The sequence below is a fragment of the Taudactylus pleione genome, unplaced genomic scaffold (genome assembly GCF_031769625.1).
Source record: "Taudactylus pleione unplaced genomic scaffold, aTauple2 ptg000134l, whole genome shotgun sequence".
Lineage (NCBI taxonomy): Eukaryota > Metazoa > Chordata > Amphibia > Anura > Myobatrachidae > Taudactylus > Taudactylus pleione.
Genome location: NW_028284536.1, coordinates 6678093 through 6693155, shown reverse-complemented (window position 1 = coordinate 6693155; position 15063 = coordinate 6678093). Strand labels below are relative to the sequence as shown.

The window sequence follows — 15063 nt, the reverse complement described above, 5'->3', positions numbered from 1 at the left end:
TGAAGATTTTTCTTACAAAATCATTGTCTTATTGCATCACCAAAGTGTAAGCTGGAAAGATGATTTTGATAAATTACTTGTTAGATCACCTGATTTGCTCTTCTGGAGTCAATGTAGTTTGTTTTTCTCAATAACCATAGAAGTAATAGGGTAAATTAAAGACATTATGTGGATTTTTTGCTACAGCACTTCTGTCAAAATACAATTAAAATGAGTTAAGATGATAATGGATTTTCTACTATAAGCAAAGACCAAAAAAGTCAAAATAGCAATCCCAATATTAGATTTGATAAATGAAAATAGCACATAGCAGAGGATGGTTTCGATCCATCGACCTCTGGGTTATGGGACCAGCACGCTTCTGCTGCACCACTCTGCTGCTCATGGAAGTGCATAGAACTCAAGAAGGGTTGATTCATCACAAGAACATGGCAATGTGTTCCTTTTAATTAACGAAAAATCCTAAAATAACTGTCCAGATTAGAGACTTTATAAACTTTGGCAAGGAAACTTTCCAGATCAATGTTTCTTAGCTCTTGTTTGTTTATGTCTCATATAGGGTTTCTGTGGCGCAACTGGTGAGTGCGTTTGGTTGTTAATTGGAATGTTGGTGGTTCAATCCCACCCAGGGACGAGAATATTCTATTAATCAAGTTTTGGGGATTTTTAGGTAGAGAAGTCAACATGTCAAACTACCTATTTTAAGGAAGGGTTCAAGACTTTCTCTGAAACAATTATCTCTAAAGTGAGTTTAATTTGATTTAAGCCAATTTATTCAACATTTAGAAAATACCTGAAGGTTAATGTTGTTCCTGGTGATATCTAATCAGAAGAATGCAACCTAGCAGCATTTTTAAGTGAAAGCCTTTGTTATGTTATAACCAGGTGTTATCTTATCAGTACAAAGGTAAGGAATTAAGAAAAACTTTTTGAAGTTTGAAGATTTTTCTTACAAAATCATTGTCTTATTGCATCACCAAAGTGTAAGCTGGAAAGATGATTTTGATAAATTACTTGTTAGATCACCTGATTTGCTCTTCTGGAGTCAATGTAGTTTGTTTTTCTCAATAACCATAGAAGTAATAGGGTAAATTAAAGACATTATGTGGATTTTTTGCTACAGCACTTCTGTCAAAATACGATTAAAATGAGTTAAGATGATAATGGATTTTCTACTATAAGCAAAGACCAAAAAAGTCAAAATAGCAATCCCAATTTTAGATTTGATAAATGAAAATAACACATAGCAGAGGATGGTTTCGATCCATCGACCTCTGGGTTATGGGCCCAGCACGCTTCCGCTGCGCCACTCTGCTGCTCATGGAAGTGCTTAGAACTCAAGAAGGGTTGATTCATCACAAGAACATGGCAATGTGTTCCTTTTAATTAACGAAAAATCCTAAAATAACTGTCCAGATTAGAGACTTTATAAACTTTGGCAAGGAAACTTTCCAGATCAATGTTTCTTAGCTGTTGTTTGTTTATGTCTCATATAGGGTTTCTGTGGCACAATTGGTTAGCGCTTTCGACTGTTAACTGGAATGTTGGTGGTTCAATCCCACCCAGGGACGAGAATATTCTATTAATCAAGTTTTGGGGATTTTTAGGTAGAGAAGTCAACATGTCAAACTACCTATTTTAAGGAAGGGTTCAAGACTTTCTCTGAAACAATTATCTCTAAAGTGAGTTTAATTTGATTTAAGCCAATTTATTCAACATTTAGAAAATACCTGAAGGTTAATGTTGTTCCTGGTGATATCTAATCAGCAGAATGCAACCTAGCAGCATTTTTAAGTGAAAGCCTGTGTTATGTTATAACCAGCTGTTATCTTATCAGTACAAAGGTAATGAATTAAGAAAAACTTTTTGAAGTTAGAAGATTTTTCTTACAAAATCATTGTCTTATTGCATCACCAAAGTGTAAGCTGGAAAGATGATTTTGATAAATTACTTGTTAGAACACCTGATTTGCTCTTCTGGAGTCAATGTAGTTTGTTTTTCTCAATAACCATAGAAGTAATAGGGTAAAGTAAAGACATTAAGTGGATTTTTTGCTACAGCACTTCTGTCAAAATATGATTAAAATGAGTTAAGATGATAATGGATTTTGTACTATAAGCAAAGACCAAAAAAGTCAAAATAGCAATTCCAATTTTAGATTTGATAAATCAAAATAGCACAGAGCAGAGGATGGTTTCGATCCATCGACCTCTGGGTTATGGGCCCAGCAAGCTTCTGCTGCACCACTCTGCTGCTCATGGATGTGCTTAGAACTCAAAAAGGGTTGATTCATCACAAGAACATGGCAATGTGTTCCTTTTAATTAACGAAAAATCCTAAAATAACTGTCCAGATTAGAGACTTTATAAACTTTGGCAAGGAAACTTTCCAGATCAATTTTTTTTAGCAGTTGTTTGTTTATGTCTCATATTGGGTCTCTGTGGCGCAATTGGTTAGCGTGTTCGGCTGTTAACCGGAAGGTTGGTGGTTCAATCCCACCCAGGGACGAGAATCTTCTATTAGTCAAATTTTGGGGAATTTTAGGTAGAGAAGTCAACATGTCAAACTACCTATTTTATGTTAGGGTTCAAGACTTTCTCTGAAACAATTATCTCTAAAGTAAGTTTAATTTGATTTAAGCCAATTTATTCAACATTTAGAAAATACCTGAAGGTTAATGTTGTTCCTGGTGATATCTAATCAGCAGAATGCAACCTATCAGCATTTTTAAGTGGAAGCCTGTGTTATGTTAAAACCAGGTGTTATCTTTTCAGTACAAAGGTAAGGAATTAAGAAAAACTTTTTGAAGTGTGAAGATTTTTCTTACAAAATCATTGTCTTATTGCATCACCAAAGTGTAAGCTGAAAAGATGATTTTGATAAATTACTTGTTAGATCACCTGATTTGCTCTTCTGGAGTCAATGTAGTTTGTTTTTCTCAATAACCATAGAAGTAATAGGGTAAATTAAAGACATTATGTGGATTTTTTGCTACAGCACTTCTGTCAAAATACGATTAAAATGAGTTAAGATGATAATGGATTTTCTACTATAAGCAAAGACCAAAAAAGTCAAAATAGCAATCCCAATTTTAGATTTGATAAATGAAAACAGCACATAGCAGAGTTTCGATCCATCGACCTCTGGGTTATGGGCCCAGCACGCTTCCGCTGCACCACTCTGCTGCTCATGGAAGTGCTTAGAACTCAAGAAGGGTTGATTCATCTCAAGAACATGGCAATGTGTTCCTTTTAATTAACGAAAAATCCTAAAATAACTGTCCAGATTAGAGACTTTATAAACTTTGGCAAGGAAACTTTCCAGATCAATCTTTCTTAGGTGTTGTTTGTTTATGTATCACATAGGGTCTCTGTGGTGCAATTGGTTAGCGCGTTCGGCTGTTAACCGGAAGGTTGGTGGTTCAATCCCACCCAGGGACGAGAATCTTCTATTAGTCAAATTTTGGGGAATTTTAGGTAGAGAAGTCAACATGTCAAACTACCTATTTTATGGGAGGGTTCAAGACTTTCTCTGAAACAATTATCTCTAAAGTGAGTTTAATTTGATTTAAGCCAATTTATTCAACATTTAGAAAATACCTGAAGGTTAATGTTGTTCCTGGTGATATCTAATCAGCAGAATGCAACCTAGCAGCATTTTTAAGTGAAAGCCTGTGTTATGTTTAAACCAGGTCTTATCTTATCAGTACAAAGGTAAGGAATTAAGAAAAACTTTTTGAAGTTTGAAGATTTTTCTTACAAAATCATTGTCTTATTGCATCACCAAAGTGTAAGCTGGAAAGATGATTTTGATAAATTACTTGTTAGAACACCTGATTTGCTCTTCTGGAGTCAATGTAGTTTGTTTTTCTCAATAACCATAGAAGTAATAGGGTAAAGTAAAGACATTAAGTGGATTTTTTGCTACAGCACTTCTGTCAAAATATGATTAAAATGAGTTAAGATGATAATGGATTTTGTACTATAAGCAAAGACAAAAAAAGTCAAAATAGCAATTCCAATTTTAGATTTGATAAATCAAAATAGCACATAGCAGAGGATGGTTTCGATCCATCGACCTCTGGGTTATGGGCCCAGCAAGCTTCTGCTGCGCCACTCTGCTGCTCATGGAAGTGCTTAGAACTCAAAAAGGGTTGATTCATCACAAGAACATGGCAATGTGTTCCTTTTAATTAACGAAAAATCCTAAAATAACTGTCCAGATTAGAGACTTTATAAACTTTGGCAAGGAAACTTTCCAGATCAATTTTTTTTAGCTGTTGTTTGATTATGTCTCATATTGGGTCTCTGTGGCGCAATTGGTTAGCGTATTCGGCTGTTAACCGGAAGGTTGGTGGTTCAATCCCACCCAGGGACGAGAATATTCTATTAGTCAAATTTTGGGAAATTTTAGGTAGAGAAGTCAACATGTCAAACTACCTATTTTATGTTAGGGTTCAAGACTTTCTCTGAAACAATTATCTCTAAAGTGAGTTTAATTTGATTTAAGCCAATTTATTCAACATTTAGAAAATACCTGAAGGTTAATGTTGTTCCTGGTGATATCTAATCAGCAGAATGCAACCTATCAGCATTTTTAAGTGGAAGCCTGTGTTATGTTAAAACCAGGTGTTATCTTATCAGTACAAAGGTAAGGAATTAAGAAAAACTTTTTGAAGTGTGAAGATTTTTCTTACAAAATCATTGTCTTATTGCATCACCAAAGTGTAAGCTGGAAAGATGATTTTGATAAATTACTTGTTAGATCACCTGATTTGCTCTTCTGGAGTCAATGTAGTTTGTTTTTCTCAATAACCATAGAAGTAATAGGGTAAATTAAAGACATTATGTGGATTTTTTGCTACAGCACTTCTGTCAAAATACGATTAAAATGAGTTAAGATGATAATGGATTTTCTACTATAAGCAAAGACCAAAAAAGTCAAAATAGCAATCCCAATTTTAGATTTGATAAATGAAAATAGCACATAGCAGATGATGGCTTCGATCCATCGACCTCTGGATTATGGGCCCAGCACGCTTCCGCTGCGCCACTCTGCTGCTCATGGAAGTGCTTAGAACTCAAGAAGGGTTGATTCATCACAAGAACATGGCAATGTGTTCCTTTTAATTAACGAAAAATCCTAAAATAACTGTCCAGATTAGAGACTTTATAAACTTTGGCAAGGAAACTTTCCAGATCAATGTTTCTTAGCTGTTGTTTGTTTATGTCTCATATAGGGTTTCTGTGGCGCAATTGGTTAGCACGTTCGGCTGTTAACTGGAATGTTGGTGGTTCAATCCCACCCAGGGACGAGAATATTCTAATAATCAAGTTTTGGGGATTTTTAGGTAGAGAAGTCAACATGTCAAACTACCTATTTTAAGGAAGGGTTCAAGACTTTCTCTGAAACAATTATCTCTAAAGTGAGTTTAATTTGATTTAAGCCAATTTATTCAACATTTAGAAAATACCTGAAGGTTAATGTTGTTCCTGGTGATATCTAATCAGCAGAATGCAACCTAGCAGCATTTTTAAGTGAAAGCCTTTGTTATGTTATAACCAGGTGTTATCTTATCAGTACAAATGTAAGGAATTAAGAAAAACTTTTTGAAGTGTGAAGATTTTTCTTACAAAATCATTGTCTTATTGCATCACCAAAGTATAAGCTGGAAAGATGATTTTGATAAATTACATGTTAGATCACCTGATTTGCTCTTCTGGAGTCAATGTAGTTTGTTTTTCTCAATAACCATAGAAGTAATAGGGTAAATTAAAGACATTATGTGGATTTTTTCTACAGCACTTCTGTCAAAATACGATTAAAATGAGTTAAGATGATAATGGATTTTCTACTATAAGCAAAGACCAAAAAATTCAAAATAGCAATCCCAATTTTAGATTTGATAAATGAAAATAGCACATAGCAGAGGATGGTTTCGATCCATCGACCTCTGGGTTATGGGCCCAGCACGCTTCCGCTGCGCAACTCTGCTGCTCATGGAAGTGCTTAGAACTCAAGAAGGGTTGATTCATCACAAGAACATGGCAATGTGTTCCTTTTAATTAACGAAAAATCCTAAAATAACTGTCCAGATTAGGTACTTAATAAACTTTGGCAAGGAAACTTTCCAGATCAATGTTTCTTAGCTGTTGTTTGTTTATGTCTCATATAGGGTTTCTGTGGCGCAATTGGTTAGCGCGTTCGGCTGTTAACTGGAATGTTGGTGGTTCAATCCCACCCAGGGACGAGAATATTCTATTAATCAAGTTTTGGGGATTTTTCGGTAGAGAAGTCAACATGTCAAACTACCTATTTTAAGGAAGGGTTCAAGACTTTCTCTGAAACAATTATCTCTAAAGTGAGTTTAATTTGATTTAAGCCAATTTATTCAACATTTAGAAAATACCTGAAGGTTAATGTTGTTCCTGGTGATATCTAATCAGCAGAATGCAACCTAGCAGCATTTTTAAGTGGAAGCCTGTGTTATGTTAAAACCAGGTGTTATCTTATCAGTACAAAGGTAAGGAATTAAGAAAAACTTTTTGAAGTGTGAAGATTTTTCTTACAAAATCATTGTCTTATTGCATCACCAAAGTGTAAGCTGGAAAGATGATTTTGATAAATTACTTGTTAGATCACCTGATTTGCTCTTCTGGAGTCAATGTAGTTTGTTTTTCTCAATAACCATAGAAGTAATAGGTTAAATTAAAGACATTATGTGGATTTTTTGCTACATCACTTCTGTCAAAATACGATTAAAATGAGTTAAGATGATAATGGATTTTCTACTATAAGCAAAGACCAAAAAAGTCAAAATAGCAATCCCAATTTTAGATTTGATAAATGAAAATAGCACATAGCAGAGGATGGTTTCGATCCATCGACCTCTGGGTTATGGGACCAGCACGCTTCCGCTGCACCACTCTGCTGCTCATGGAAGTGCATAGAACTCAAGAAGGGTTGATTCATCACAAGAACATGGCAATGTGTTCCTTTTAATTAACAAAAAATCCTAAAATAACTGTCCAGATTAGAGACTTTATAAACTTTGGCAAGGAAACTTTCCAGATCAATGTTTCTTAGCTGTTGTTTGTTTATGTCTCATATAGGGTTTCTGTGGCGCAATTGGTTAGCGCGTTCGGCTGTTAACTGGAATGTTGGTGGTTCAATCCCACCCAGGGACGAGAATATTGTATTAATCAAGTTTTGGGGATTTTTAGGTAGAGAAGTCAACATGTCAAACTACCTATTTTAAGGAAGGGTTCAAGACTTTCTCTGAAACAATTATCTCTAAAGTGAGTTTAATTTGATTTAAGCCAATTTATTCAACATTTAGAAAATACCTGAAGGTTAATGTTGTTCCTGGTGATATCTAATCAGCAGAATGCAACCTAGCTGCATTTTTAAGTGGAAACCTGTGTTATGTTAAAACCAGGTGTTATCTTATCAGTACAAAGGTAAGGAATTAAGAAAAACTTTTTGAAGTGTGAAGATTTTTCTTACAAAATCATTGTCTTATTGCATCACCAAAGTGTAAACTGGAAAGATGATTTTGATAAATTACTTGTTAGATCACCTGATTTGCTCTTCTGGAGTCAATGTAGTTTGTTTTTCTCAATAACCATAGAAGTAATAGGGTAAATTAAAGACATTATGTGGATTTTTTGCTACAGCACTTCTGTCAAAATACGATTAAAATGAGTTAAGATGATAATGGATATTCTACTATAAGCAAAGACCAAAAAAGTCAAAATAGCAATCCCAATTTTAGATTTGATAAATGAAAATAGCACATAGCAGAGGATGGTTTTGATCCACCAACCTCTGGGTTATGGGCCCAGCACGCTTCCGCTGCGCCACTCTGCTGCTCATGGAAGTGCTTAGAACTGAAGAAGGGTTGATTCATCACGAGAACATGGCAATGTGTTCCTTTTAATTAACGAAAAATCCAAAAATAACTGTCCAGATTAGAGACTTTATAAACTTTGGCAAGGAAACTTTCCAGATCAATGTTTCTTAGCTGTTGTTTGTTTATGTCTCATATAGGGTTTCTGTGGCGCAATTGGTTAGCGCGTTCGACTGTTAACTGGAATGTTGGTGGTTCAATCCCACCCAGGGACGAGAATATTCTATTAATCTAGTTTTGGGGATTTTTAGGTAGAGAAGTCAACATGTCAAACTACCTATTTTAAGGAAGGGTTCAAGACTTTCTCTGAAACAATTATCTCTAAAGTGAGTTTAATTTGATTTAAGCCAATTTATTCAACATTTAGAAAATACCTGAAGGTTAATGTTGTTCCTGGTGATATCTAATCAGCAGAATGCAACCTAGCAGCATTTTTAAGTGAAAGCCTGTGTTATGTTATAACCAGGTGTTATCTTATCAGTACAAAGGTAAGGAATTAAGAAAAACTTTTTGAAGTGTGAAGATTTTTCTTACAAAATCATTGTCTTATTGCATCACCAAAGTGTAAGCTGGAAAGATGATTTTGATAAATTACATGTTAGATCACCTGATTTGCTCTTCTGGAGTCAATGTAGTTTGTTTTTCTCAATAACCATAGAAGTAATAGGGTAAATTAAAGACATTATGTGGATTTTTTGCTACAGCACTTCTGTCAAAATACGATTAAAATGAGTTAAGATGATAATGGATTTTCTACTATAAGCAAAGACCAAAAAAGTCAAAATAGCAATCCCAATTTTAGATTTGATAAATGAAAATAGCACATAGCAGAGGATGGTTTCGATTCATCAACCTCTGGGTTATGGGCCCAGCACGCTTCCGCTGCGCCACTCTGCTGCTCATGGAAGTGCTTAGAACTCAAGAAGGGTTGATTCATCACAAGAACATGGCAATGTGTTCCTTTTAATTAACGAAAAATCCTAAAATAACTGTCCAGATTAGAGACTTTATAAACTTTGGCAAGGAAACTTTCCAGATCAATGTTTCTTAGCTGTTGTTTGTTTATGTCTCATATAGGGTTTCTGTGGCGCAATTGGTTAGCGCGTTCGGCTGTTAACTGGAATGTTGGTGGTTCAATCCCACCCAGGGACGAGAATATTCTATTAATCAAGTTTTGGGGATTTTTCGGTAGAGAAGTCAACATGTCAAACTACCTATTTTAAGGAAGGGTTCAAGACTTTCTCTGAAACAATTATCTCTAAAGTGAGTTTAATTTGATTTAAGCCAATTTATTCAACATTTAGAAAATACCTGAAGGTTAATGTTGTTCCTGGTGATATCTAATCAGCAGAATGCAACCTAGCAGCATTTTTAAGTGGAAGCCTGTGTTATGTTAAAACCAGGTGTTATCTTATCAGTACAAAGGTAAGGAATTAAGAAAAACTTTTTGAAGTGTGAAGATTTTTCTTACAAAATCATTGTCTTATTGCATCACCAAAGTGTAAGCTGGAAAGATGATTTTGATAAATTACTTGTTAGATCACCTGATTTGCTCTTCTGGAGTCAATGTAGTTTGTTTTTCTCAATAACCATAGAAGTAATAGGGTAAATTAAAGACATTATGTGGATTTTTTGCTACATTACTTCTGTCAAAATACGATTAAAATGAGTTAAGATGATAATGGATTTTCTACTATAAGCAAAGACCAAAAAAGTCAAAATAGCAATCCCAATTTTAGATTTGATAAATGAAAATAGCACATAGCAGAGGATGGTTTCGATCCATCGACCTCTGGGTTATGGGACCAGCACGCTTCCGCTGCACCACTCTGCTGCTCATGGAAGTGCATAGAACTCAAGAAGGGTTGATTCATCACAAGAACATGGCAATGTGTTCCTTTTAATTAACGAAAAATCCTAAAATAACTGTCCAGATTAGAGACTTTATAAACTTTGGCAAGGAAACTTTCCAGATCAATGTTTCTTAGCTCTTGTTTGTTTATGTCTCATATAGGGTTTCTGTGGCGCAACTGGTGAGCGCGTTCGGTTGTTAATTGGAATGTTGGTGGTTCAATCCCACCAAGTGACGAGAATATTCTATTAATCAAGTTTTGGGGATTTTTAGGTAGAGAAGTCAACATGTCAAACTACCTATTTTAAGGAAGGGTTCAAGACTTTCTCTGAAACAATTATCTCTAAAGTGAGTTTAATTTGATTTAAGCCAATTTATTCAACATTTAGAAAATACCTGAAGGTTAATGTTGTTCCAGGTGATATCTAATCAGAAGAATGCAACCTAGCAGCATTTTTAAGTGAAAGCCTTTGTTATGTTATAACCAGGTGTTATCTTATCAGTACAAAGGTAAGGAATTAAGAAAAACTTTTTGAAGTGTGAAGATTTTTCTTACAAAATCATTGTCTTATTGCATCACCAAAGTGTAAGCTGGAAAGATGATTTTGATAAATTACTTGTTAGATCACCTGATTTGCTCTTCTGGAGTCAATGTAGTTTGTTTTTCTCAATAACCATAGAAGTAATAGGGTAAATTAAAGACATTATGTGGATTTTTTGCTACAGCACTTCTGTCAAAATACGATTAAAATGAGTTAAGATGATAATGGATTTTCTACTATAAGCAAAGACCAAAAAAGTCAAAATAGCAATCCCAATTTTAGATTTGATAAATGAAAATAGCACATAGCAGAGGATGGTTTCAATCCATCGACCTCTGGGTTATGGGCCCAGCACGTTTCCGCTGCGCCACTCTGCTGCTCATGGAAGTGCTTAGAACTCAAGAAGGGTTGATTCATCACAAGAACATGGCAATGTGTTCCTTTTAATTAATGAAAAATCCTAAAATAACTGTCCAGATTAGAGACTTTATAAACTTTGGCAAGGAAACTTTCCAGATCAATGTTTCTTAGCTGTTGTTTGTTTATGTCTCATATAGGGTTTCTGTGGCGCAATTGGTTAGCGTGTTCAGCTGTTAACTGGAATGTTGGTGGTTCAATCCCCCCCTTGGACGAGAATATTCTATTAATCAAGTTTTGGGGATTTTTAGGTAGAGAAGTCAACATGTCAAACTACCTATTTTAAGGAAGGGTTCAAGACTTTCTCTGAAACAATTATCTCTAAAGTGAGTTTAATTTGATTTAAGCCAATTTATTCAACATTTAGAAAATACCTGAAGGTTAATGTTGTTCCTGGTGATATCTAATCAGCAGAATGCAACCTAGCTGCATTTTTAAGTGGAAGCCTGTGTTATGTTAAAACCAGGTGTTATCTTATCAGTACAAAGGTAAGGAATTAAGAAAAACTTTTTGAAGTGTGAAGATTTTTCTTACAAAATCATTGTCTTATTGCATCACCAAAGTGTAAACTGGAAAGATGATTTTGATAAATTACTTGTTAGATCACCTGATTTGCTCTTCTGGAGTCAATGTAGTTTGTTTTTCTCAATAACCATAGAAGTAATAGGGTAAATTAAAGACATTATGTGGATTTTTTGCTACAGCACTTCTGTCAAAATACGATTAAAATGAGTTAAGATGATAATGGATTTTCTACTATAAGCAAAGACCAAAAAAGTCAAAATAGCAATCCCAATTTTAGATTTGATAAATGAAAATAGCACATAGCAGAGGATGGTTTTGATCCATCGACCTCTGGGTTAAGGGCCCAGCACGCTTCCGCTGCGCCACTCTGCTGCTCATGGAAGTGCTTAGAACTGAAGAAGGGTTGATTCATCACAAGAACATGGCAATGTGTTCCTTTTAATTAATGAAAAATCCTAAAATAACTGTCCAGATTAGAGACTTTATAAACTTTGGCAAGGAAACTTTCCAGATCAATGTTTCTTAGCTGTTGTTTGTTTATGTCTCATATAGGGTTTCTGTGGCGCAATTGGTTAGCGCGTTCGACTGTTAACTGGAATGTTGGTGGTTCAATCCCACCCAGGGACGAGAATATTCTATTAATCAAGTTTTGGGGATTTTTAGGTAGAGAAGTCAACATGTCAAACTGCCTATTTTAAGGAAGGGTTCAAGACTTTCTCTGAAACAATTATCTCTAAAGTGAGTTTAATTTGATTTAAGCCAATTTATTCAACATTTAGAAAATACCTGAAGGTTAATGTTGTTCCTGGTGATATCTAATCAGCAGAATGCAACCTAGCAGCATTTTTAAGTGAAAGCCTGTGTTATGTTATAACCAGGTGTTATCTTATCAGTACAAAGGTAAGGAATTAAGAAAAACTTTTTGAAGTTTGAAGATTTTTCTTACAAAATCATTGTCTTATTGCATCACCAAAGTGTAAGCTGGAAAGATGATTTTGATAAATTACTTGTTAGAACACCTGATTTGCTCTTCTGGAGTCAATGTAGTTTGTTTTTCTCAATAACCATAGAAGTAATAGGGTAAAGTAAAGACATTATGTGGGTTTTTTGCTACAGCACTTCTGTCAAAATACGATTTAAATGAGTTAAGATGATAATGGATTTTCTACTATAAGCAAAGACCAAAAAAGTCAAAATAGCAATCCCAATTTTAGATTTGATAAATGAAAATAGCACATAGCAGAGGATGGTTTCGATTCATCAACCTCTGGGTTATGGGCCCAGCACGCTTCCGCTGCGCCACTCTGCTGCTCATGGAAGTGCTTAGAACTCAAGAAGGGTTGATTCATCACAAGAACATGGCAATGTGTTCCTTTTAATTAACGAAAAATCCTAAAATAACTGTCCAGATTAGGTACTTTATAAACTTTGGCAAGGAAACTTTCCAGATCAATGTTTCTTAGCTGTTGTTTGTTTATGTCTCATATAGGGTTTCTGTGGCGCAATTGGTTAGCGCGTTCGGCTGTTAACTGGAATGTTGGTGGTTCAATCCCACCCAGGGACGAGAATATTCTATTAATCAAGTTTTGGGGATTTTTCGGTAGAGAAGTCAACATGTCAAACTACCTATTTTAAGGAAGGGTTCAAGACTTTCTCTGAAACAATTATCTCTAAAGTGAGTTTAATTTGATTTAAGCCAATTTATTCAACATTTAGAAAATACCTGAAGGTTAATGTTGTTCCTGGTGATATCTAATCAGCAGAATGCAACCTAGCAGCATTTTTAAGTGGAAGCCTGTGTTATGTTAAAACCAGGTGTTATCTTATCAGTACAAAGGTAAGGAATTAAGAAAAACTTTTTGAAGTGTGAAGATTTTTCTTACAAAATCATTGTCTTATTGCATCACCAAAGTGTAAGCTGGAAAGATGATTTTGATAAATTACTTGTTAGATCACCTGATTTGCTCTTCTGGAGTCAATGTAGTTTGTTTTTCTCAATAACCATAGAAGTAATAGGGTAAATTAAAGACATTATGTGGATTTTTTGCTACAGCACTTCTGTCAAAATACGATTAAAATGAGTTAAGATGATAATGGATTTTCTACTATAAGCAAAGACCAAAAAAGTCAAAATAGCAATCCCAATTTTAGATTTGATAAATGAAAATAGCACATAGCAGAGGATGGTTTTGATCCATCGACCTCTGGGTTATGGGCCCAGCACGCTTCCGCTGCGCCACTCTGCTGCTCATGGAAGTGCTTAAAACTGAAGAAGGGTTGATTCATCACAAGAACATGGCAATGTGTTCCTTTTAATTAACGAAAAATCCTAAAATAACTGTCCAGATTAGAGACTTTATAAACTTTGGCAAGGAAACTTTCCAGATCAATGTTTCTTAGCTGTTGTTTGTTTATGTCTCATATAGGGTTTCTGTGGTGCAATTGGTTAGCGCGTTCGACTGTTAACTGGAATGTTGGTGGTTCAATCCCACCCAGGGACGAGAATATTCTATTAATCAAGTTTTGGGGATTTTTAGGTAGATAAGTCAACATGTCAAACTACCTATTTTAAGGAAGGGTTCAAGACTTTCTCTGAAACAATTATCTCTAAAGTGAGTTTAATTTGATTTAAGCCAATTTATTCAACATTTAGAAAATACCTGAAGGTTAATGTTGTTCCTGGTGATATCTAATCAGCAGAATGCAACCTAGCAGCATTTTTAAGTGGAAGCCTGTGTTATGTTAAAACCAGGTGTTATCTTATCAGTACAAAGGTAAGGAATTAAGAAAAACTTTTTGAAGTGTGAAGATTTTTCTTACAAAATCATTGTCTTATTGCATCACCAAAGTGTAAGCTGGAAAGATGATTTTGATAAATTACTTGTTAGAACACCTGATTTGCTCTTCTGGAGTCAATGTAGTTTGTTTTTCTCAATAACCATAGAAGTAATAGGGTAAAGTAAAGACATTATGTGGGTTTTTTGCTACAGCACTTCTGTCAAAATACGATTTAAATGAGTTAAGATGATAATGGATTTTCTACTATAAGCAAAGACCAAAAAAGTCAAAATAGCAATCCCAATTTTAGATTTGATAAATGAAAATAGCACATAGCAGAGGATGGTTTCGATTCATCAACCTCTGGGTTATGGGCCCAGCACGCTTCCGCTGCGCCACTCTGCTGCTCATGGAAGTGCTTAGAACTCAAGAAGGGTTGATTCATCACAAGAACATGGCAATGTGTTCCTTTTAATTAACGAAAAATCCTAAAATAACTGTCCAGATTAGGTACTTTATAAACTTTGGCAAGGAAACTTTCCAGATCAATGTTTCTTAGCTGTTGTTTGTTTATGTCTCATATAGGGTTTCTGTGGCGCAATTGGTTAGCGCGTTCGGCTGTTAACTGGAATGTTGGTGGTTCAATCCCACCCAGGGACGAGAATATTCTATTAATCAAGTTTTGGGGATTTTTCGGTAGAGAAGTCAACATGTCAAACTACCTATTTTAAGGAAGGGTTCAAGACTTTCTCTGAAACAATTATCTCTAAAGTGAGTTTAATTTGATTTAAGCCAATTTATTCAACATTTAGAAAATACCTGAAGGTTAATGTTGTTCCTGGTGATATCTAATCAGCAGAATGCAACCTAGCAGCATTTTTAAGTGGAAGCCTGTGTTATGTTAAAACCAGGTGTTATCTTATCAGTACAAAGGTAAGGAATTAAGAAAAACTTTTTGAAGTGTGAAGATTTTTCTTACAAAATCATTGTCTTATTGCATCACCAAAGTGTAAGCTGGAAAGATGATTTTGATAAATTAC

The 15063-nt window shown here is 34.9% G+C and overlaps 4 non-coding genes across 4 annotated transcripts; 3 read left to right on the top strand and 1 right to left on the bottom strand.

Annotated features, from left to right (window-relative positions):
• Positions 1–2434: 2434 nt before the first annotated feature.
• Positions 2435–2508, top strand: TRNAN-GUU (transfer RNA asparagine (anticodon GUU)). The gene has a single exon. It is a non-coding gene; the product is annotated as a tRNA-Asn (tRNA).
• An 858-nt stretch (positions 2509–3366) lies between these two features.
• TRNAN-GUU (transfer RNA asparagine (anticodon GUU)) lies at positions 3367–3440 on the top strand. Its single transcript has one exon. It is a non-coding gene; the product is annotated as a tRNA-Asn (tRNA).
• Positions 3441–4303: 863 nt separating this feature from the next.
• TRNAN-GUU (transfer RNA asparagine (anticodon GUU)) lies at positions 4304–4377 on the top strand. The gene has a single exon. It is a non-coding gene; the product is annotated as a tRNA-Asn (tRNA).
• Positions 4378–11545: 7168 nt separating this feature from the next.
• TRNAK-CUU (transfer RNA lysine (anticodon CUU)) lies at positions 11546–11617 on the bottom strand. The gene has a single exon. It is a non-coding gene; the product is annotated as a tRNA-Lys (tRNA).
• Between the last annotated feature and the right edge of the window lie 3446 nt (positions 11618–15063).